The 22,883-nt window shown below is 44.5% G+C and overlaps 1 long non-coding RNA gene and 1 other non-coding gene across 2 annotated transcripts in view; both read left to right on the top strand.

Annotated features, from left to right (window-relative positions):
* LOC115076936 overlaps positions 1–22,319 on the top strand; it is a 48,721-nt gene extending 26,402 nt beyond the window's left edge. The window contains exon 3 of the long non-coding RNA XR_003852903.1: positions 21,208–22,319. This is a non-coding gene — a long non-coding RNA (uncharacterized LOC115076936). The remainder of the gene's footprint in view (positions 1–21,207) is intronic.
* A 171-nt stretch (positions 22,320–22,490) lies between these two features.
* Positions 22,491–22,604, top strand: LOC115077129. The gene has a single exon (XR_003852958.1). It is a non-coding gene; the product is annotated as a U5 spliceosomal RNA (small nuclear RNA).
* Positions 22,605–22,883: the final 279 nt, after the last annotated feature.

Raw genomic sequence — 22,883 nt, 5'->3', positions numbered from 1 at the left:
TGCCGGGTGTTGGTTCCATATCTGAGCCAAAGAAGAATCCGTTTTAGTGCCTTGATTGGCCTTGAATGGGTTGCTCTGGAAACATGTTAATGGGGGACTAGCCTTGGTAGGGCTGTACCCTCTGGATCTGACAGTGAGAGAGAGCAGTTGAGTTTTCCAAAAGTGGATGCAGTGGTGTGTGCAATCTCCAAGTGGATCATCCTGCAGAAGGGGGAGGTGGCATCGGAGAATGCACAGGATAGGAGAGTTGAGGCTATCCTTATGTAGGCCTTGAGGCGTGGTCATTGAATTGCATTTAGCCTCTTGCTGTTCCCTGGTGGCTCATGCTTGTTTACTTCTATCTCAGGAAGTCAATGAGATTGGTTGGAATACCAGGGCAGTGATGGAACAGACTGCCACCCTTTTGGTGAATGCAGTGCTGCGCCTTGGTCTTTCTCTATGCCAGAGGGGTGGCTTCAGTTTCAGGGGCCACATGTCGGCTGTGGCTGAGATTGGTTGGCTGCTACAATTTCAAAGTATAACATGAAATTGTCCATAAAGGATCACTCTTGGTCTGGAGTGAGTTAGAGTAAATGCCAGTAGGCCGGGTGAGTCCCAAGTTCCTTGTTTACCAGAGGATTAAAAGCAGGTGTTGTGCTCTTTTGGCAAGAGGGGCCGTGCTAGGGGTTTCTAACGATTTCAACCCTAAAGAGAAGCGCCTTCTCATAGGGCTCATCCTCTGAGTAGGTCTCTGTTCTTTCAGCCCAAGTAGTTCAGACATGGAGTATACTTGGGTGGCAGACGCTTCCCAACCCCTCAATGAAGGTGTGCCGACCCACCTCCTGGAACTGGCGATAGAGGTACGCCTGTCTCCTCTTATCGGGGTTAGGTCAAGATCACATAGGACCAGTCTGTTCGGGAGGTGAGGACTGACCATGCTCTGGAGTTCTGCTTTCTTGGGACGACTTCATGGCATCTCTTTGTGACACCAAAAATGAGGCTGGCAGTGGAGGTTACATTGTTGAGGCCTCTGAGTTGGGGAGCCATTGTTCTGGTGCTTAAGTCGCAAGAAAATACAGGCCGTTATTTAATTTATTTCATTGTACCCAAGAAGGAGGTTTCCTTTTGCCCATTCTGGTCCTAAAGGAAGTCAGTAATCATTGTGAGTGACTCATTTACGCATGGAAACCTTACGCTCAGTGATAATACCAGAACAGTCGGGGGAGATTACAATGTCTGGATTATCAGAGGTATACCAACATATTCCCATTCGGCTGGAGCATCATCGCATTGCGGTTTGATGTTCTGGGGCGACTATCAGTTTTCAAGCACTACCTTTCTGTTTAGCTGCTGCGATCCTGGTGGTGGTAGCGACAGTGTCGAGACAAAATGGTATTCTGGTCCACCCAATTTGGGGCAAGGAGAGAGTCTTCAGGCCTTGTGCCAAGGTGGTTTCCTTGCTGCAATTTCTAGATTTGGTGGTGAACTTGACCAAGAGCAAATTACAGCTGTCTGAAGCTGGATTGTCTTGTGTTCGTTTCAATATGAAGCTAGGCAGGGTGTTCCTGCCAGAGGCTGCATTCAGAAATGAATAGCGCAGGTGCGGCTATTGACAGAAGCAATTCGCTTGGCAGTATGGTCTTACCTGAGGGTGTTTGGTTGATGATAACCACCCTAGAAGTGGTTCCAGGGACAAGTGTGTATATGCATCGTCCTCTGTGCACATTGCTGTCACTATGGAATCCACAGTCAGGACTTCTCGATGTGGCTTCAATTACCTGTGAAGACTAACATCTTAATGCACTAGTGGTTGAAAGTGCATCATCTAAGGAAGGCATTTCCCTACGAACACCAGGCTGACTGGTACTCGTGGGAGGCTCACTGTCAGGAGTTGATGGCCCAGGAGTGCTGGACTGCAGAGAATTCTTTCTGGAGCATCAGTCATCTGGAAGCATGTGCTGTACAGTTGCATGCTTGCGGTTCGTTGACTGCTGGCAGGGTCAAGCGCTCCCAGTAATGTCTGAAGCTGCGATGATAGTGGCATGCATCAATAGCCAGGAAGGCACCAAGAACCAGCAAGTATCACAGGAAATATTCTAGCTCTTGCAATGGGCAGAAGTACATCTTCAGGAAAGTTATGCCTCCCACATTATGAAAAAGACAATAGAGCCGATTTTTCAACAGAATCTGGATACAGGAGAATGAGAATTGTTGGGCAAAGCGTTCCAGCTCATAGTGGGCCATTGGGGCCTACCGTTTATAGACTTGCTAGCGACGCTGTTCAATGCAAAGTTTCCTCCCCTTCTTCAGTCGAAGGGGATTTCTGAAGTCCTTGGACATTGACATTCTTGAGCAGAAGTGGCTTGAAGATAAGCTTCAGTATGTCTTTTCCACTGCCCATGTTGGGCAGAATGATTGGAAGATCAAAGGACACATGGGACTGGTGCCTCTGGTGGTTCCAGATTGGCATAGGAGGCTGAGGTATGCAGATTGCGGAGGCTCCTGATGGACTCTCCTTTTCAGTTACTGGTCCATAGGGACCTGCTACGTGTAGGTCCATCTCTATTTTGTCTTTCGGTGTGGCCCTTGAAAGGGCTTGGTTGATAAAGTATGGTGTGAGGAACAGGGCATTCTTCCTTGTTGGGTTAAGAACCTGCTCATTTTAGAATTCTGAGGATGGGTCTCTTTAGGGTGAGGTCCTTAAATTCTTGATGGTGCAGGTGATAGTGTTTGCCTGTTTTCAGGGCTTTGGTGAATGGCAGACTCCTATCTGCTCATCTGGACGTGGCCCGGTTTTGTAGGGGATGAAGCTTCTTCGTCCTCCCTTGCGGTTTCCAGTACCTTCATGAAGTCTTAATCTGGTTTAAGAATATTAGCAAATTCCACTTTTTGGCCTCTGTGTGGCCTCTGCGTAGCCTCTCCTTGAGATTTAAAGTCTTGAAGATGTTGTTTCTCATGGTGAATTTTTCCACGTGTCAGGTCCGAGCTGCTGGCTCTTTTTTGCCGGGAACCATTCCTGAGGATGTCTCCAAGGGTGATCCAACTCTGAATTTCCCGGCTTTTTTGCTGAAAGTGGCCTCAAATTTTCATTTTAATCAATCAGTTTCCCTGCCATTGCTGGACAGGGAGAGAGATGTGGATGAACATCATCTGTTGTGGACATTGGAAGACAAGAGGCATCTGATGTGGTATAGGAGGTTATTAAAACCTCCCAGGAAGGTTGACAGCCTGTTTGTTTCCTACGGTGGAGGTAAACAGAGAGAGTTGGCGAGGTGGGCTACGTTAGCCCATTAGGTTAAAGAGGTTATCATGGCCACATATGTGGATGCTGAGTAGCCATTGCCTAAACAGGTTTAAGCTCATTCCACTAGAGCTCAGGCAGTGTCATCGAAAGAGATTAGATTGTAGTCTCCTGTGGAGTTTTGCCGATCTGCAACGTGTTCCTCACACACTTTTTTCAGGTTTTACCACCGGGATGTGTAGGCCCGGGAGGACGCAGCCTCTATGCATGCTGTGTTACTTAGACTGTGGGCAGCCTCCTGCCCTGTTCGGGAGTAGCTTTGGTACATCCCACTGGTTGTGGATTAACCTGTCTGAATGCTGAGAAATGAGAAATTACTACTTACCTGATAATTTCCTTTTCTCTGATGAAGACAGGTTAATCTACCTTCCCGCCTTAGCTGCCGGTTTGTTTCTGTTGTTCTCCTCAGTGGCTGCATTCTGGGGATAATTGGTACGTGTCAGTTTTAGTGATGAGTGATGTTACACCTTCTGGCTAAGCTCAGTGTTTCCTGTTGCGAAGTGCTTGAGTGGCTGTCTGTTAATGTTTATAATCAAGTATTAGTTTGCCCACACTTGGTTTTTGCAAAGAATACTGGCAGGGTGATGTCAGAGCAGGGGTATATATACCATGACGTCAGCTTTGCTCCGTCTCCATCTGCTGGTAGAGATGCAGAACCCACTAATTGTGGATTAACTTGTTTTCAATTGAGAAAAGGAAATTATCAGGTAAGAAATAATTTCTCATTATTGTAAGTGTAACCCAAGAAGTACTATGCTGAATCAGGCAAAGGATCTATTGAGCTCAGCACCTCATCTGTCAACTCAGTACTGATTGTTAGGAAGTAGCCAGCAGATCCCAGAGTAAATCCATTTTTCTGTTGCCTAATCCCAGTGATAAGTGCTGCCTGGCTAAATTGTACACCACATAGAACATTAGATATGTCTATAAGATAGGTCTATAAGTGTGTAAATAAAATAATTGTTTTTTGGACTTCCAGGAACTTGTCAGATTCCCTTTTAAATGCTACTATGCAAGTTGCCTTGACCACATCCCCCAGGGCAATAAATTCCACAGCTTGACTGTGGCCTGGGAAAAAAACCCATATTCTAATATGTTTTAAATCCATTATGTTTTGGGATTTGCCGGGTACATGTGTTATCACAGGACAAGTAGGATGGTAGTCCTCACATATGGGTGACATCATAGGATGGAGCCCAATCACGAAACACTTTTGTCAAAGAACATAAGAACATAAGAAATTGCCATGCTGGGTCAGACCAAGGGTCCATCAAGCCCAGCATCCTGTTTCCAACAGAGGCCAAAACCAGGCCACAAGAACCTGGCAATTACCCAAACACTAAGAAGATCCCATGCTACTGATGCAATCAATAGCAGTGGCTATTCCCTAATTAAAATTGATTAATAGCCATTAATGGACTTCTCCTCCAAGAACTTATCCAAACCTTTTTTGAACCCAGCTACACTAACTGCATTAATCACATCCTCTGGCAACAAAGTTTACAGAACTTTGGCCCCTACTGGGCATGCCCAGCATGGCACCAACCCTGCAGCCAGCAGGGGTCCCCCCTTCAGTCTTTTTTCTGCGCAGCAGTAGCCTCGCGGTTAAGGAGCTCTGCAGAGATTCCTGACAGGAATTTTCCTCACGGAATTACTAAAAGTTAATTTGCCCCATGGGGTCCCTCCTTTAACTTTTTCAAGCCGCGGTACTCCGGTAAGTTTTTATCCATTTTTCATCTATTACCGCCGAGTTTGGCCCTCGCGGCCTATTGGCCGTTGACCGTACCGCGGCTCAATTTTTTCCATGTCCATGGCGTTGGGGTTCCGTCGGTGCCCGGACTGTAATCGTACCATGTCCATCACAGACCCCCATAAAGTCTGTGTAATGTGTCTTGGATGAGAGCACGATGTCTTGACCTGCACCATATGTGCCCTAATGACACCAAAAGGTCGCAAGGCCAGAATGGAGAAGATGGAACTTCTCTTCCATGCTCAAACCCCGACTCCGTCCATTGCATCGACGTCGTCAGAACTGGCTCCGTCAACTTTGCGCCAGCATCGACCACTGCCTGGTGACCGTTTGACGTCGATGACATGTCGGCCTTCGACACCCTCTACTCCCCCTTAGGACCGAGAGAATCGGTGAGACAAACATCGACATTGAAAGTCTCGGACCATCTAGGGAGCAAAATCATCGACCTCACCATCGTCCGAGCTGCCGTCGAAGAAACCCCATCCAGAAAAGGCACCGACCTTTTCGGCGACCGGGTCACCGAGGCAACCCTCACCCAACAGGGTATCGGGAGCCGCGCCTCCGCCTTTAACGGTGGTCCCTCCGGCTATGCTTCTGCCTCCTCCTTCTGTTCCGGAGCCGGGGCTGCTTGCTTCAGGTCTCCGAGAAGAACTGGACCGGATGGTTCAGGAGGCCATCGACAAGGCGATGCAACGACTCCAGGTTCCTCCGGCACCGACACTGGTACCGATTGTGGAACTGACCACCAACCCAATTCCAGCAGCGTTGGCACCGCTGCTGTCCAGGATGGAAGCACTCATTGCCGCTTTTCTACCGATGGACCCCGGGTCACTGATGGCTCCGGAGCCCTCCCCACTTACTTTGTCATCGGGAGGAGAAACACCTTTCCGCATTCCTCCATCGGGAGTTCTGCCTCAGCCATCGATGGTGATACATCCCTCGCCACCGATCCAACCATTGGTGCTGATACGCCCGTCGGCGCCACCGAGCCATCCATTGATGCCCTCAGTGCCTGCGCTGGTGCCTTTGATGCCTTCATCGGTGCCTCCAATTATTTCTTCGGAGCTTAGACCAGGACCCTCTGGTATCCCACCACTCTGTCCCCCTCTAGCTCCTAGGAGGACAGGTGCTGATCCCTATGATACCTGGACTGATGATTCCTCCCCAGACACCGATGATTTGCCTTCACCCACTGAAAGTAGAAAGCGTTCTCCGCCAGAGGACCTTTCCTTTATAAATTTGGTGAAGGAAATGTTTGAATTGGTTCCTTTCCAATTACAGACTGAACAGGATGATAGACATCAGATGATGGAGTTGCTTCAATTCCTGGATGCTCCCAAGGAAATAACCTCCATCCCTATCCACCAGGTTCTTCTGGATCTCCTCAAGAAGAACAGGGAACATCCTGGCTCCATTGCTCCAGTCCACAGAAAAGCTGACACTACCTATTTGGTGCAGTCAGCTCCAGGTTTTCAAAAACCTCAATTGGATCACCAATCTGTAGTGGTAGAATCTGCACAGAAAAGAGCAAAAAGATCAAAACCTCACACTTCTTTTCCTTCTGGCAAGGAACAGAAGTTTCTAGATGCCATTGGTCGCCGTGTCTTCCAAGGATCAATGCTCATCTCCCGAATTGCCACTTATCAGCTCTATATTACCCAATATAATAGGGTCATTTTTAAGCAGATACAAGATTTAACAGACTCGCTGCCTCAGCAATTTCATGAGCAACTCCAAACCCTAGTAAACAAAGGGTTTGAGGCAGGCAAGCATGAGATCAGATCATCCTATGATATCTTTGATACTGCTACTAGAGTATCTGCATAAAAAATATTCTGCTCATATAATAACTCTAATCATATCTTTTAATCAAGATTTAAAGTGACCTCATATTGATTAAAAGATATGATTAGAGTTATTATATGAGCAGAATATTTTTTATGTTGAATTCTTGATTTCTGCATCTTTTTTGGGTTTCTTAACAGTAGAGTATCTGCAGCAGCTATTTCGGCAAGGAGATGGGCCTGGCTCAAGTCTTCTGACCTTCACCCTGAGGCACAAGAGGAGGTTATCTGACCTACCCTGTGTAGGAGATAATCTGTTTGGAGAACAGATTCAATGGAAGTTGGCGGAACTTAAGGACCATCATGAGACTTTCAGACAGCTCTCTCTGATACCTTCTGACTACTCTTCAAAACAGCCCTTCCAAAAGGACTCTAAAAAGTCATTCTTCCGCCCGAAGAAGTCCTACCCACCACCAGCCAGATCCCATTCCACGAGACCTTTTCAAAAAGCCCAGTCTCGTCAGACACGGAAACAAAAACAGCAAGCAGCTCCTCAACCAGGTCCTGCTTCAGGTTTTTGACTTCTACCTAGAGAGCAACAGCCAGCTTCCATTGCCTCACATACCAGTGGGAGGTCGATTGTACCACTTCAACAACATATGGCACTTAATCACTTCAGACCAATGGGTACTGGCGATAATAGCTCAAGGTTACCATCTGAACTTTCTCTCCGTGCCATCAGACTCCCCACCTCTACTGACATGGAGAACATCCGATCACTCCATCCTTCTGGATCAGGAGGTCTCCCTCCTTCTCCAGTCCAAGGCAATAGAACCCGTACCCTACTCTCAGCACGGCCTAGGATTCTATTCCCGGTACTTTCTAATCCCCAAAAAATCAGGAGGCGTTCGTCCTATTCTGGACCTACGGGCCCTCAAACAAGTACCTCCAGCGAGAGAAGTTCAAGATGGTAACCTTAGGCTCGCTTCTTCCTCTTCTACAAAGAGGAGACTGGCTGTGCTCTCTTGTCCTCCAGGACGCATGCACTCATATTGCGATAACTCCATCTCATCGCAAATACCTGAGGTTTCTAGTAGGCCCCAAGCACTACCAGTACCGAGTGGTTCCATTCGGCCTAGCGTCTGCGCCACGAGCCTTCACGAAATGCCTCGTAGTGGTGCAGCCTTCCTAAGGACTCAGGGTGTTCACTTCTACCCCTGTCTAGACGATTGGTTAATCAGGGCTCCCACTTAGCATGCTGCTCTGTTGTCCCTCAATCTAACCTTACACACTCTAATTTCATTAGGATTTCTAGTCAATTATGAAAAATCCTCTTTAGTCTCATCTCAAACCTTGTTGTTCATTGGGGCAGACTTGGACACCTTGCAGGCAAAGGCTTTTCTACCTCGACAGCGAGCTCGCACTCTCGTATCTCTTGCGCACCAGCTGTAGTCTCAGCACTCCGCGACTGCACACCACTTTCTCATTCTCCTGGGACACATGGCATCCTCAGTGCAAGTCACACCAATGGCCCATTTGGCCATGAGAGTCATGCAGAGGACTCTACGGTCACAATGGGCTCAAAGCATTCAGCCCCTGTCGACCATTGTCCACGTAACCGACTCACTCCGTCAGTCTCTTGCCTGGTGGAGAAATCAGAACAATCTCCTCCAAGGCTTGCCCTTTCAGGCTCCAGACCCTCAATTAACTCTCACCACCAATGCTTCTAACCTCGGCTGGGGAACCCATGTGGCCAATCTGCAGACACAAGGATCTTGGTCTCCAGAGGAAGCCAAACACCAAATAAATTTCCTGGAGCTTCGAGCAATCAGATATGCTCTCAGGGCATTTCAGGATCACCTCTCAAATCAAGTTATCCTGATCCAGACGGACAACCAGGTGGCCATGTGGTACATCAACAAACAGGGAGGCACGGGCTCCTTCCTTCTGTGTCAGGAAGCTGCACAGATATGGGCGGAAGCTCTCTCCCATTCGATGTACCTCAGAGCCACCTGGTTGCTGGGAGTGGACAATGTGTTGGCAGACAAGCTGAGTCACATCTTTCAACCGCACGAGTGGTTTCTCAATCCCTCAGTAGCGAACTCCATCTTCCGACAATGGGGATATCCTCAAATAGACCTCTTTGCGTCTCCTCAAAACTGCAAAGTAGAGAACGTCTGCTCTCTCATTCGCAGCAAACACCAGAGACACATTCTCCCTCTCGTGGGCAACTGGCCTACTTTATGCATTCCCTCCACTTCCTCTTCTCTCAAAGACTCTCGTGAAGTTACATCAGGACAAGGGACCCATGATCCTGATAGCACCTCACTGGCCACGCTAAATGTGGTTTCCAATACTTCAGGATCTCTCCATTCGCAGTCACATTCCCTTGGGAAAAGACCCGCTTCTGATCACTCAAAACAATGGGTGCCTCCGCCACCCCAATCTTCAAGCCTTGTCCCTGACGGCATGGATGTTGAAAGGTTAATCCTTCAGCCACTTAACCTTTCTGAACCAGTTTCCCGTGTTTTGATTGCTTCACGGAAGCCTTCCACAAGAAAATCTTACTCTTACAAATGGAACAGGTTTATGTCTTGGTGCTCTTCTCAGTCCCTTGACTTCTTTACCTGTCCAATCACGAAGTTTTTGGACTATCTCTGGCACTTATCAGAGTCAGGTGTAAAAACTTCTTCCATCAGAATGCATGTCAGTGCGGTAGCCGCCTTCCATAAAGGTATCGGGGATGTTTCTATATCAGTACAACCCCTTGTAACACGTTTTCTGAAAGGTTTGCTTCACCTCAATCCTCCACTGCGTCCTCCGGCCCCTTCTTGGGACCTCAATCTGGTTTTGGGTCGGCTCATGAAACCACCATTCGAGCCTCTCCAATCCTGTGATCTTCGCTATCTCACATGGAAAGTGATTTTCCTTTTGGCAATCACTTCAGCTTGCAGAGTTAGTGAATTAGAGGCCCTAGTTACCTATGCGCCTTACACTAAACTTCTGCAGGACCGGGCAGTACTCCACACTCACCCTAAATTCTTACCCAAGGTAGTTTCAGATTTTCATCTAAATCAATCCATCATACTACCTACCTTTTTTCCCAGGCCCCATTCCAATCCAGGAGAACAGGCTCTGCATACCCTTGACTGTAAACGGGCTCTAGCGCTCTACCTAGACCGTACAGCTGCCCACAGGGAAAGCACTCAATTGTTTGTATCTTTCCATCCTAACAAGTTAGGGAAGCCTGTGGGTAAGCAGACTCTCTCCTCCTGCTTGGTGGACTGCATATTCTTTTGCTGTCAACAAGCAGGCATTCCATTTCAAGATCATGTTAAAGCACACTCTGTGAGGGCCATGGCGACTTCAGTAGCACACCTACGATCGGTGCCGCTTCCTGACATTTGTAGGGCTGCCACTTGGAGTTCTCTCCACACCTTTGCAGCCCACTATTGCTTGGACAAAGCCAGAAGACAAGATTCCATCTTCGGCCAGTCTGTCCTTCGTAACCTGTTTACAATGTGACGTACCAACACCCTTCCGCCTGCCTGGTGGGGTTCAGGATGCCCTCTACCAAATTTTATCCCAGTCCTAGTGCTTTGCACACCTGGGTACATTTGGTGCATTTCTCAGACATCCTCAGCTCGGTACTCACCCATATGTGAGGACTATCATCCTGCTTGTCCTGTGAGAAAGCAAATGTTGCTTACCTGTAACAGGTGTTCTCACAGGACAGCAGGCTGTTAGTCCTCATGAAACCCGCCCGCCGCCCCACGGTGTTGGGTTCGTAACGTTTTCTTTTTTTATTTTTCGGCACTGTCTGTAACTTTTAAACAAGAATGAAGGGGGACCCCTGCTGGCTGCAGGGTTGGTGCCATGCTGGGCATGCCCAGTAGGGGCCAGTCAAAGTTCTGGAAACTTTGACAAAAGTGTTCTGTGATTGGGCTCCATCCTGTGATGTCACCCATATGTGAAGACTAATATCCTGCTGTCCTGTGAGAACACCTATTACAGGTAAGCAACATTTGCTATTTCTACTGGCTGCTGTCATAGACCTTGGTCTGAGCCAGCATGATGCTTATGTTCTTTGTCCCCTAGTCCTTGTACTGCTCCGCCCCATTCATGCTTTTTTAAACCTCTATCATATCCCCTCTCTGTCATCACTTCTCCAAGCTGAAGTGCCGTAATTTGTTTATACTTTACAGAAGCATTATGAACACTGGTCCATTTTCCATTCCTTTTGGAATAATGCCTAACATTCTATTTGCTTATTTAACCACCACTGCCATGCACTAAGCTGAGGATTTCAGTGTATTGTCTGTAGTGATGCCAAGATCCACTTCCTGGGCGGTGATCCCTAATGCAAAACACTACAGTATCTGTAGCTACGATTATTTATTTTTCCCTTATGTACATCACTTTGCATTTGTCTACATTAAATATAATCTGCCAGGTAGATGCCCAGTTCCCTAGTTTGGCAAAGTCTTTCTGCAGTTCCTTGGTCTGCTTGCCTTGAATATTTTTGTGTTCATCTGTAAATTTGATCACTTCGCTTCCTTTGCCAGATCATTAATGAATAAGTTAACACTGGTCCGAGTACAGATCTCTGGGACATTCAACTATTTACCTCTTTCCATTGGGAAAATTGACCATTTAGTCCTTCTCCTTGCTTTCTATCCTTTAGCTATTTTTCCACAGTAATATATTGCCTCTTATCCCAGGATTTTTGGATTTGTGGGAGTCACTTGTAAAGGACTTTATCAAATGTATTCTGAAAATCCAAATAGAAACATAGAAATGACAGCAGAAAAGGACCAAACGGTCCATCCAATCTGCCTAGCAAGCTTATGGTAGCATCAAAGGTATCAGGCTTATTGGTTAAGGGTAGTAACAGCCACATCAGCAAGTTACCCCTAATCTTATTCGTTTTCCCAGACCTTAAAATTTAGTGTCCTTGTTGGTTGCTGTCTGAATCTGATTCCCCTTTTCTTCTTTTCCCCTTACTGTTAAAGCAGAGAGCAATATTGGAGTAGTATCAACAGTATGAAGGCTTATTGGTTAAGTTACCCCATGCGCTTTTTTCTTCATTTCCATCCTTTAGTCTTTAGGGATCCACAATGTTTATCCCATGCCCCTTTGAAATCTTTCACCGTTTTTGTCTTTACCACCTCCTCTGGAAGAGCATTCTAGGCATCCACCACCCTCTCCATGAAGAAATATTTCCTGAGGTTGGTTCTGAGTGTTCTTCCCTGGAATTTTATTTCGTGACCCCTAGTTCTACTAATTTCTTTCAAACGGAGAAGGTTTGTTGATTTTGCATCATTAAAACCTTTTAGGTATACGAAAGTCTGTATCAACTCCCCTGCACCTCCTTTTCTCCAGGGTATACATATTTAGGTCCTTCAACCTCTCCTTGTAATTTGATGGAGACCCCCTCACCATTTTTGTTGCCCTTCTGTGGACCTCCTCCATTCTGTTTCAGTCCCTCTTGAAGATACGGTGTCTAGAACTGAACACAGTACTCCAGGTGAGGCCTCACCAAGCACTTGTACAAGGGCATTATCACCTCCTTTTTCTTACTGGTTATTCCTCTCTCTATGCAGCCCAGCATTCTTCTGGCTTTAGCTGTCGACTTGTCACATTGCTTTGCCGTTTTCAGATCGCTAAACACCTATCACCCCAAGGACCCTCTCTTGCTTCGTGCATAGCAGCCCTTCACCGCCCATCACATATAGCTCTTTTGGATTACCACACCCCAGATGCATGAATCTGCACTTCTTGGCATTGACTCCCAGCTGCCTTATCTTCAACTATCATACAAGCTTCCTTAAATTGCATCTCATTCTCTCTACTCCTTCCAGTTTATCCACTCTGCTGCAGATCTTAGTATTATTCTTCTATCCTTTCTGCAATGTCGCTCACAAAGATATTGAACAGAACTGGGCCCAATACTGATCCTTGTGGCACTCCTCTTAACACTGTTCTCTCTTCAGAGTAGATTCCATTTACCATCACACATTGCCTTCTATCCGTCAACTAGTTTGTAATCCACTCCAACACCTTGGTGCACGCTTCCAAGCTTCTCATTTTATTCATAAGCTTCCTGTGTGGAACCGTATCAAAAGTGTTGCTGAAATCCAAGTAGATCACATTGAGCGCTCTTCCTCGATCCAATTCTTTAGTCGCCCAATCAAAAAAATCAATCAGATTTGTCTGACAGGACCTTCCCCTGGTGAATCCATGCTCCTTGGGTCGAGCAACCCTTCGGATTGTAGATAATTCCCTATCCTTTCCTTTAGCTGTCTCCATTAATTTTCCCACCACTGAGGTGAGGCTAACCAGCCTATAGTTTCCAGCCTCCTCTCTGCTCCACTCTTGTGAAGCAAGGCCACCACTGCTCTTCTCCAATCTTGCGGCACCACTCCTAAGTCCAGGGATCTATTGAACAGGTCCTCCAGTGGACCCGCCAGCACATCTCTGAGCTCCTTCAATATCCTGGGATGTACCTTATCCAGACCCATGGCCTTGTCCACTTTCAGTTTGTCTAGCTTTTCCCATACATTCTCTTCTGTAAATGGAGTTTTGTCTACCGTACTACTACCCCAGCCACAGTCTTGTCTGTCCTTCTCCAGGGTCGTCTTCTTCAGTGAATACTGAATTGAAGTAATTGTTTAATATTTTGGCCATTTCTTTGTCACTATACCCCCATTGATCTTTGTCTCCTTTTATGTATAATCTGTTTATTGTTTTTCAGATGACAAAGCGTATCGGTAAAATTGTTACAACAGTTTCAAGTAGCTTCATTAGATATATTTTTAGAGAGGTGTTTTGATAAGTAGAATGTCCTTCACATGTTGTTGTTCCCTCTTCGCCCCCTCCCCCCTCCCAGCGGTCCCAGCTATGGCTGAATTTTATGATGTCAAAAGAGAATTAACTATCATACTGCGAGTTCATCAAGATAAGGAATCAAGATATGGTTTCCAAAACTGGAGAAACATTTTTTTTATCTCCTGCAGTTTTTCTTGCATACATATTTTTCATAATTAGTAGATTATGCATTTTATATACCACTGTTCCAGAGTAGGCGCTTCCTTATGTATTTATTGTATCAAAATACATTTTTTAATTATACAACAAGCCTTGTGCAGATACAATAAATGGTAACTATCAGACATCTCGTACTCATCAAGTATATCTAGTAGTCCTAGGGATGTGTCTAGTGACACCTCCTTCCCAGCCCATTTGGAGATATGCTAAAAAACAGAGGATCAAAAGTTTTTAATGTTTGTACATGTCCAGATACAATGGAAAAAGGTTCCTTCTGATGCCCCACACTTCAGACAGATAGGGTTTGATTGCTCGTAATGTTGAACAGTAGAGCCTGTGTACCACTTAGAAATGTGTTTCTCGGAGGTTGGCACTTTCTATTAATTTTCCCTCCCTAATCAGAGAGAATCTAATATCATCTTCTAACAAGGTCGTTACTAGGTCTTTTGCCCATTTTGCTGTGAAAAAGGAGAGAGGATCTGTTTTCTAGTGTCCTACTAAGCTTTTATATAGTTTTGAGATTAACCCTTATTGAGAGGCAATGTTAATAACTGTCCCTTCAAGTTTCCCTGCTTTGAATTCTTCTTTGTTCTGTAATAGGGATTCAACATAGTGTCGTATTTGTAAATAGGCATAAAAATCTTTATTGTCTAAGTCGTATTTGTTTTTTAAGGTTTGGAATGTGTGTTCCTTGTCGGGATTCTAGTAGTAGTTGGCCGATTCTAAGTCCAGCAGTTTCCCATTTATGGAAGACAATATGGTCTAGGCCTGGTGGGAAGTCCCCATTTCCCCCAAGTGGTAGGAATATTGAGGCTGTGGGGGATAATTTGTATTTGGTTCTTACCCATTTCCAGGCCTATAGAACAGATGTAAGCAACAATGTCAAGTCTTAATCTGTGTGGGAGTGCGTGTTTCCCCCATACAGAAGATATGGTAGAGCTAATGGTTACTAGGCCCCCATCTAGTTGAATGTCTGTCATATTGTTCTGCTCCCCAAGCCAGCCCCTGATTACTCGTATAAGGCAGGCCATGTTGTACGCCCGTAGGTTTGGTAGGTTGAGTCCCCCATCCCTAAGGCCTATCTGTAAGCTCATTATTTTCATTCTCAGTTTTTTCCCCCTCCGGATAAACAGAGATTAATTTATTCCACAGTAGGATATCTTTCTTTAGGATCCATATTGGCAAGGTTTGTAGTAGGTATAACTACTTTGGTAGGATAATCATTTTGACCAATTGGATCCTGTCATACCAGGATAGTGGGAGAAGCTGCCAGATGTCCAGCATGCATTTTGTACTGTTCATCAAAGGATAGGTATTTCTCTGGTAGATCTTGAATAGATCTCTAGGTATCTGAATTCCCAGATGTTATTTCTTCTTTAGCCCAGCCCAGAAGGAACTCCCCCTTGCCAGTTGCGTTGCAACTCACCAGATAGTTCTAAGGCTAAGGACTTGTTCATATTGATTTTCAGTCTTGAGACTTTTGCAAACTCATGCAATAGGGACATCAGTTGTGGCAGAGAGATGAGTGGGCGTTCCAGCGCTACTAACAGATCATCAGCAAATAGTGCCAACTTCACCTCTCCATCCCCGCATCCTGAGGTCCCATTTCAGTCGTTGTGCTAAGGGTTCCATGTTTAGAATGAATTAAAAAGGGGAGAGAGGGCATCCTTGTCATGTACTTCATTCTAATGGGAAGTATTCTGATAGTTTTCCGTTAACCAGTATAGCAGCCATCGGGGACTTATATTGAATACGTAGCATTGCTAAGAATTCACCTGGGAATCCGTATCTTTCCAACATTGTGAATAGGAATGACCAGGATAGGTGGTCAAATGCTTTTTCAATATCATAGCTAGTCAGGATTGGATTAGTGTCTTTTGTCTCGCTGCTCACTGTACTTGCCAACATCCATCAGATGTTCATTGCTACTGTTTGTCCCTGTGCAAACCCTACTTGTTCTGGGGAGACTAGGTTTATGCTCAATAGCCGATTTGAGAGTATTTTCGCCCTTAAGGGCTGGGCAATATGTGTTTGGAGGATTTTTAAAAAATTCAGCTGAAAAGCCATCTGGCCCCGCGGTTTTGAAATGTTTTAGTTCTCTAATGACTAAGAATTTCTTCCTCCTGGATGGATCGTGACAAGTTTCTGTATTTTCCTAGCCAATTTGGGGGAGGTGAATGTTGGCACAGAAAGATTCCAAAGAATACGGATTTTGGTCCCCTTTGGCATATAGGGTTGCATAAAATTTTTTTAAGAATTGTGCATATTTCCTTATTAGACTGACAGGGTTTATCTTGCTCATCCCTTAGGCTCGGGATAAATGTGAGCGTTCTGAGGCTTTGGTCATTCTGGCCATACGTTTCCCTATTTTATTTCCAAATGGGAATAGTTTGTGCTTTTGGTATACCAGAGTGTTCATCATTCTCTGGTGGATCAAGGTTGCAACTTGGTTTTGTAAAGCAAAGAAGGTGGTCTTAGCCTCAGTTAGGTTTCTAGTCATCTGTTTTTGTGCCCCCTCTAGTTGTTTGCCCAAGCTTACCAAATCTTTTAGTTGCTGTTTTTTGTGGGAGGTGTAAGACATAATAGCCTCCCACATAACCACTTTGGCGGTCGCCCAATATAGCTGAGGATTATTCAGGTATTGTGCATTGTGTGCAAAGTTCCCCCATTTATCCCGTATAACTGAAGTCTTCCGATTCTATTAGGTGGGAGGGCATGCGCCACATATATGTGGAGTCTTTTCTAATAAGAGTATTGTAGTACCACTGGAGCATGGTCTGAGATGTTAAATGGTCCTATGTACACCTGTTATACTTTGTGGAACCATTGTTCAGATATTAGAATGTAGTCTGTTCTTCTTTGGCATAGATGTGCTCTAGAGATGTATGTGTATGTCTTTTCCCCAGGATGTAGGATGCGCCAGGCATCCACCAGTTCCAGAGTAGTAGTGAGGAAAGGGATTCCTTTCTTTTCTCCAAGTGTTACACCAGGTGTCTTACTATCCCTGTCTACTGCTGGGGTTGCCACACAGTTGAAGTCACCTCCCACTATCAGAGGGATGTCTCCAATATCTATCAGGTGGCCTGCCAGTGTAGAGAAAAATTTGTGATTGTATACATTCGGTGCATGGATGGAGCATATTCCTAGGGTTTCTCCAGATATCTGGCCCACACAAATGATGCCATCTTCATTTGCTATCACTTCTTGTGCTGTGAGTGCCAGGTTTTTGTGACATAATACGGCTACACCTGCCTTTCTGGTGTTTGGGGAAGATGCAGCATAGCATGTGCCTACCCAGTCCCTATTTAACTTACTATCAGGCTGATACAGTACAGTGCGCTCCGGTGGAGTGCACTGTTAACCCGCGATTAGACGCGTGTTTTCGACACACTAGCTTTACCCTTATTCATTAAGGGGTAATAGCGCGTCGAAAACGCGCGTCCAACCCCTCCAAACCTAATAGCGCCCGCAACATGCAAATGCATGTTGATGGCCCTATTAGGTATTCCTGCGCGATTCAGAAAGCAAAATGTGCAGCCAAGCCACACATTTTACTTTCAGAAATTAATGCCTGGCCAAAAGGCTGGCGTTAATTTCTGCCGGCACCGGGAAAGTGCACAGAAAAGCAGTAAAAACTGCTTTTCTGTACACCCTCCGACTTAATATCATGGCGATATTAAGTTGGAGGCCCCAAAAGTTAAGAAAAAGTAAAAAATTAAAAAAAAAAAAATTAAAATGGGCCCGTGGCTCGCGGGTTGAAAACCAGATGCTCAATTTTGCTGGCGTCCAGTTTCCGAACCCGTGGCTGTCAGCGGACTTGAGAACAAACGCCGGCAAAATTGAGCATCGGCTGTCAAACTCGCTGACAGCCGCCACTCCTGTCCAAAAAGAGGCGCTAGGGACGCGCTAGTGTCCCTAGCACCCCTTTTTGCCGTGGACCCTAATTTAAATAAATGAATTTACTGTATCGCGCGACCCGTATGTTTTTCAGGTGACAAATGCATTTCCTTTATTAAGGCTATAGAGGTGTTTTGTTGCTGCAATGCACGAAGGATTTTCTTTCTTTTGATAGGGGAACTGATTCCTGCAATATTCCACTATATTATAGTGTTAGCCAGGGTGTAGAAAGAAGGGCCACTTGTTCCAAAAGAGATAGTACCTTCAGAGGAGGAGTGCTCTCCAGCTTAAACACTCTCCATTGTTGTTGCATAGAGCTCGTATTCCTCATTCAGCTGTAGCATCCTGTCCCCCTCTCCAATCGACCCCTCCCTGTCTCTCCCCCAATCCTCAAGTGAAACTTGGTTGCAGAACATCAGGTTTCTCCCTCTCTCTTGAGGTTGACTTGTACATTCCAACCATTCATCTCATTCATTCATTCTCATACAGATGCATTTGGGAGCCACCCCCTAAGCATTTCTTCCATTCATGCATACCCAGCATTCATTCATAATATCTGTAAGGTGATTTCACATATGATGTTATCAAAGATATCTAAATTAGGTTGAGGTTTTGATAGATTCGTTTGTCCTAAGCTATTACCTTGTTTCAATAGATTAGTTTGTCCAAAGCTATTACCTCGTAGAAAAGTCTTGCCGTTCAAAAGGTATAGGATTAGGGAAGAAGGAGGAGGAAGAAAAAGAAAGAAGATGGAGGATGAAGAAAATTTAAAAAGGGTAGATAAAGGGAAGGAAAGTGAGGTAGAAAACTGAGCTTGCTAAGTTTCATAAACTGCACATATTGTAAAAAATATGTCAGTGAGAGGTATGAATATAGATACTGGTAAATCTTAAATGCTGGAGGATTTCTGATATAGTTACATATATGATAGAGTTTAGCCGAGGTCTTATTGTAGCAAGGTTGTCGAAAGATATCTGTGGTGCGATGCAGAAATCGATTATTGGCAGAGAGATGATCAGATGCCAGCGGATTCCTGGTATGTTTACCTGTACCACATAGTTCAGCTGAGGTTTCGCTCCCCTGTGGTTGACCAGAGGTATCTGTGACGTGTCGTTAAATTCAGTTCCTCAGCTGAGTTCGTTGTGAGAGTTCTCCTTGGTATTTCATCCATGTTAAGTGTTCGACCACGCAGGTCATTTGTGTCAAGGAATCATTTGATGGCTTCAGCAGTCTCGAATTTGAGGTTGTCCATCCCAGGAGAAGCGTAGCGTGGCAGGGAAGGCCAGGGCGAATCGTATTTTCTTCTTGATCAGGTATCTGTCATATGGTGCCATTTTGTACCTTTTGGCCACCACCCTTGCGGCGTAGTCATTTTTTGGCTACCACCCTTGCGGAGTAGTCATTAAAGATCAGTTCTTGCCTCGTGCAGTAGGAATTTAAGATTTTTTGTTTGTCAGTGAAATCAAGCACTCTGACCATTATCGGGCGAGGTTTATCGGGTAGGTCTCCTCAGGCGCTGACCTTGTGGACCCTTTCAAAGCAAATCATCAGGAATGCGGAGTCTAGCTTAAATTCTTTAAGAAACCAGGAGTACATTAAGTCCATTAGTTGCTGTTCTGGTATGTTTTCTGTAATTCCCAAAATCTTTAAGTTGTTGTGGTGGCTGCAGTTTTATGGTCGTCAAGTCTTTCTTGTGTTGTTTGGACCGTTCGTTCAAAGTCCACCATTTGCCAATCTAGTGCTTGTAGTTAACAGTGTTGTCATGCATTCTGGCTTCAGTATCTGAAGCGTTTGGTAAAGTGCGAGAGTTTAGAGTCGATGGCTGTGACAGCGGAATTGTTTGTCTAGTTTGCCTTCCACGGCTGCTAATTCCCCTGTGGAGATTTCATGGATAATAGCTGCAGCATCCCATCCGGCCTAATCTGAAGTTGTAGCAGCTGCCATTTCACTTTTGGGCTCCATCGTCTTAAGCTTGTCTTTGTCTTTTTTGGTCGCCCTAGTGGACATAATAGGCCACAGTTCCTTTCCGTGGAGTTCTTGCTCCGTTATGGTATGCTTCTTCCCGGAGATAGTGAGAGAATTTTAGGGTTTTTAGCTCGGAGAGGGGGGTGGCTGCTGGAGCTCCAATAGTGCACGTCTGCTCAGCTCACTGCATCACTGGAAGTCTCTTTGTCTCCTTTTAATTTCACTATGCCACTTCGGACGTTTCTCCTTTCTCTGATATATCTGAAAAATGTTTTGGCACCTTGCTTTACCTCTTTGGCAATCCTTTCTTCCACTTGACTTTTTGCTTTCTTGATTTCTTTCTTCATATCTCTCACTTTCACCAGATATTCTTCCCTGTGTTCCTCTTTTTGGGATCCTTTTTATTTCTTGAATGCTGTTCTTTTTGCTTTATTTTTATCAGCCACCTCCTTTGAGAACCAGATCGTTTTCTTATTTCTCTTACTTTTGTTTACTTTTCTAACATATAGATTTGTTGCTCTTGTTTGTCCTTTTAGTTTGGCCCACTGTGGTTTATCCTTTCATCAGTCTGTATTTACTTGAGTTATCCTAATTTGAAAAATTGTCATCATATTGGCTACCCTCCATCCCTCAGGCACAGAGGTGCTGCATAAGTCGTGAGGCACTATAGAAATGTTAAGTAGTAGTAGAATGATAAAACAGGTTTCCAGTAGCAGGTTTACTATTTTGTTTTTGAGTTCTTTTAGAAACCTGGTTTGAATATCATCTGGTCGTGATGATTTGCTACTATTTAGTTTGTCAATTTGTTCTAGCACCTTTTCAAAATCCACACATTTTGTTTTAGTACCTCTGAAACATCACCAACAAAGAATATATTCCCAACATCCTCCAGTGTAATTCAGTTTCTCTGCTAGAACCTTTATTTTGCCTTAGTGGCCCTTTTATTTCTGGTCATCTAATGGAATTGAGCCTGCATTTTTTTTTTTCTTTTTAATTTGCATTAATTTTGGTGACTTTGCACCTTGTGGGGTTTTGAGCTTCTTGGCCCAGAGCAATAGCTGCAGGCACTCATTGCACAAAATTGGGAGAAGGGAGAGGAAAACTGTAAACCCAAGTGGTCTCTATTGGGCAATAACCTGTATTCTTCTGAGCCATGATGTGATATTCTCCCTCCCCCTCCTGCCCCCTTTCCTCCCAGCAATCTTATCTGCCTACACTATTTGTAAATATTAACTGCAATGACTCGTTCTGTTTATATTTGCAATGTTTGACTCTACCAAAGTTTGATAACTATCATCTGTATACCCATCCAAGTTCAGCATTCGCCCTGTTTAATGTATTTCCTTATTGTTACAAGTAACATGTAAACCGATATGATGTTACGACGAATACCAGTATAAAAAAACATTAAATAAATATGAAGCTGTCAGTAGGTACTCACTGAGCAGGACATTCATTTTGACCACATTTCTTTCTTATAGAATTGAGAACCAAAATTTGGATACTCTAGGGGAGAGGAGAGATGAGACATGCAGGACTGGGGGTATGAGAGACATCCAAGAGGCAATCTTCAAACTGCGAATTGAGACAGATGGTGCAGACATTTTATCTGTGGCCACTTGCATCTACTTTTTTTGCAGGTGGATTTTTGCTAGAAAGGCATGTGCAGAGATTTGAAAATGCCGTTCCCTGATTTACACATGTCCCTGGAATACCTCCTCAAAATGCAGCTAAAAGCTTGTGCTTTATGCAACCCAGCTACATTGAGGCAGGGCAGTTTTCAGACTGCCAACTAATGTGAGTAAAAATGCTTTTTATCTGCATAAATTGCTTTGAAATTGTAAAATGATTAACATAAAAGGGAACAAATCATGAAATAAGTTAAGTAGGGTTACAGGTTATGGCGGCTGTTGCTCCACTTTCCTCCACGATTATAAAGAGTGGGGTTTTTTTTTCCTGCTCATTCTTTTGTGATAAAGATAAATGTGTGGGAAGTCTCTTTGATTTTCTCTGTCAGCTTTGGGAAGTGTGCAGCACTGATATCTTGGTATTTTGCACAGCACAGGAGGAAATTCATTTCCGTTTCTTTAACTCTAGTGTTGCACTGCATGCAGAGTCTAGCTGTTGTAATTCAAGCAACTAGTGACATTCTTCCCACCCCCAACAAGTGGAAGGACAGGTCTGACTGGCTGCAGGCAGGAGAGTAATCTCCGCCTTTGCTCAGTGTCCTGCCTCAGTGTAGGACTGTAGAAAAGCCAGCAAGGGAATCACTCAGCTTGAGCTGATTTGCTACAGGAAACCAGGAAGTGGGACTGGAAAGTGGGCAGACAGGACATTGCTGCACAATGTCAAAGCAAATTGGTGAAAAAAATATGATCCTGCATTTTGCAGTTCATGGATTTGATTGTAAATCATAGAATGTGTGAGATTATACAAAGATGATAAATTATGAATCTGGCAGCACTGCTGTGCTGTAAAGGGAAGGGGTAAGGGTAGCTCCTTGGATGGTTCCTTGCTTGCAGCACTGCTGACATTTGCATACCCATAATGCTTTGTAAAATATTGATGTGTTGTACACATTTCAAATGCTTGTGGCTACTATAACTGATCCATTATGGTATTCACTTGAATATATAATATTAAAAATGCTATGGTTTTATCCTAAAGTATATAGTTATATATTTCTCTTCATCATAAATCACTCCCTACAATATGTTTAAGTGTTACTGTTTGTGTCATGCACAGACAGAGATCTTAAAGTCATAATCTCTGGTTTCTCTTCAAATCGAACAAATCTTTCGCCTTTTACTAAAGATTTCCGTGGAGAGGAACATTAATGAGTTTCACTCAATTTTTGAAGGTCCCACTTAGTGGGGCTAATAAATGTGTTTAAAAACAGACTTATGCACTATTGGTCACAAAATATATAAAGCTAATTATTTTGGTTACTTACCTAGTAGAGGGTTAGTGCTGATTCTTTAAGAAAAGAATAAAATGTTACTTTGAGAAGGTAGAACTATAATTTTTTTAAAAATGTGTTCTTTGTATCATGGGGGGAGGAGGAAGTACACCAATGGTAGTTTCCATTCTGCTCAGATATATTTTTCACTTTCAATTTTTCTACAAAAGTTAAAAAGCTCTCTCAATGATACATTGC

Source organism: Rhinatrema bivittatum, chromosome 15 (assembly GCF_901001135.1).
Source record: "Rhinatrema bivittatum chromosome 15, aRhiBiv1.1, whole genome shotgun sequence".
NCBI classification, from domain to species: domain Eukaryota; kingdom Metazoa; phylum Chordata; class Amphibia; order Gymnophiona; family Rhinatrematidae; genus Rhinatrema; species Rhinatrema bivittatum.
The sequence above is the reverse complement of the archived record's forward strand: the minus strand, read 5'-3'. Positions and strand labels throughout refer to the sequence as shown.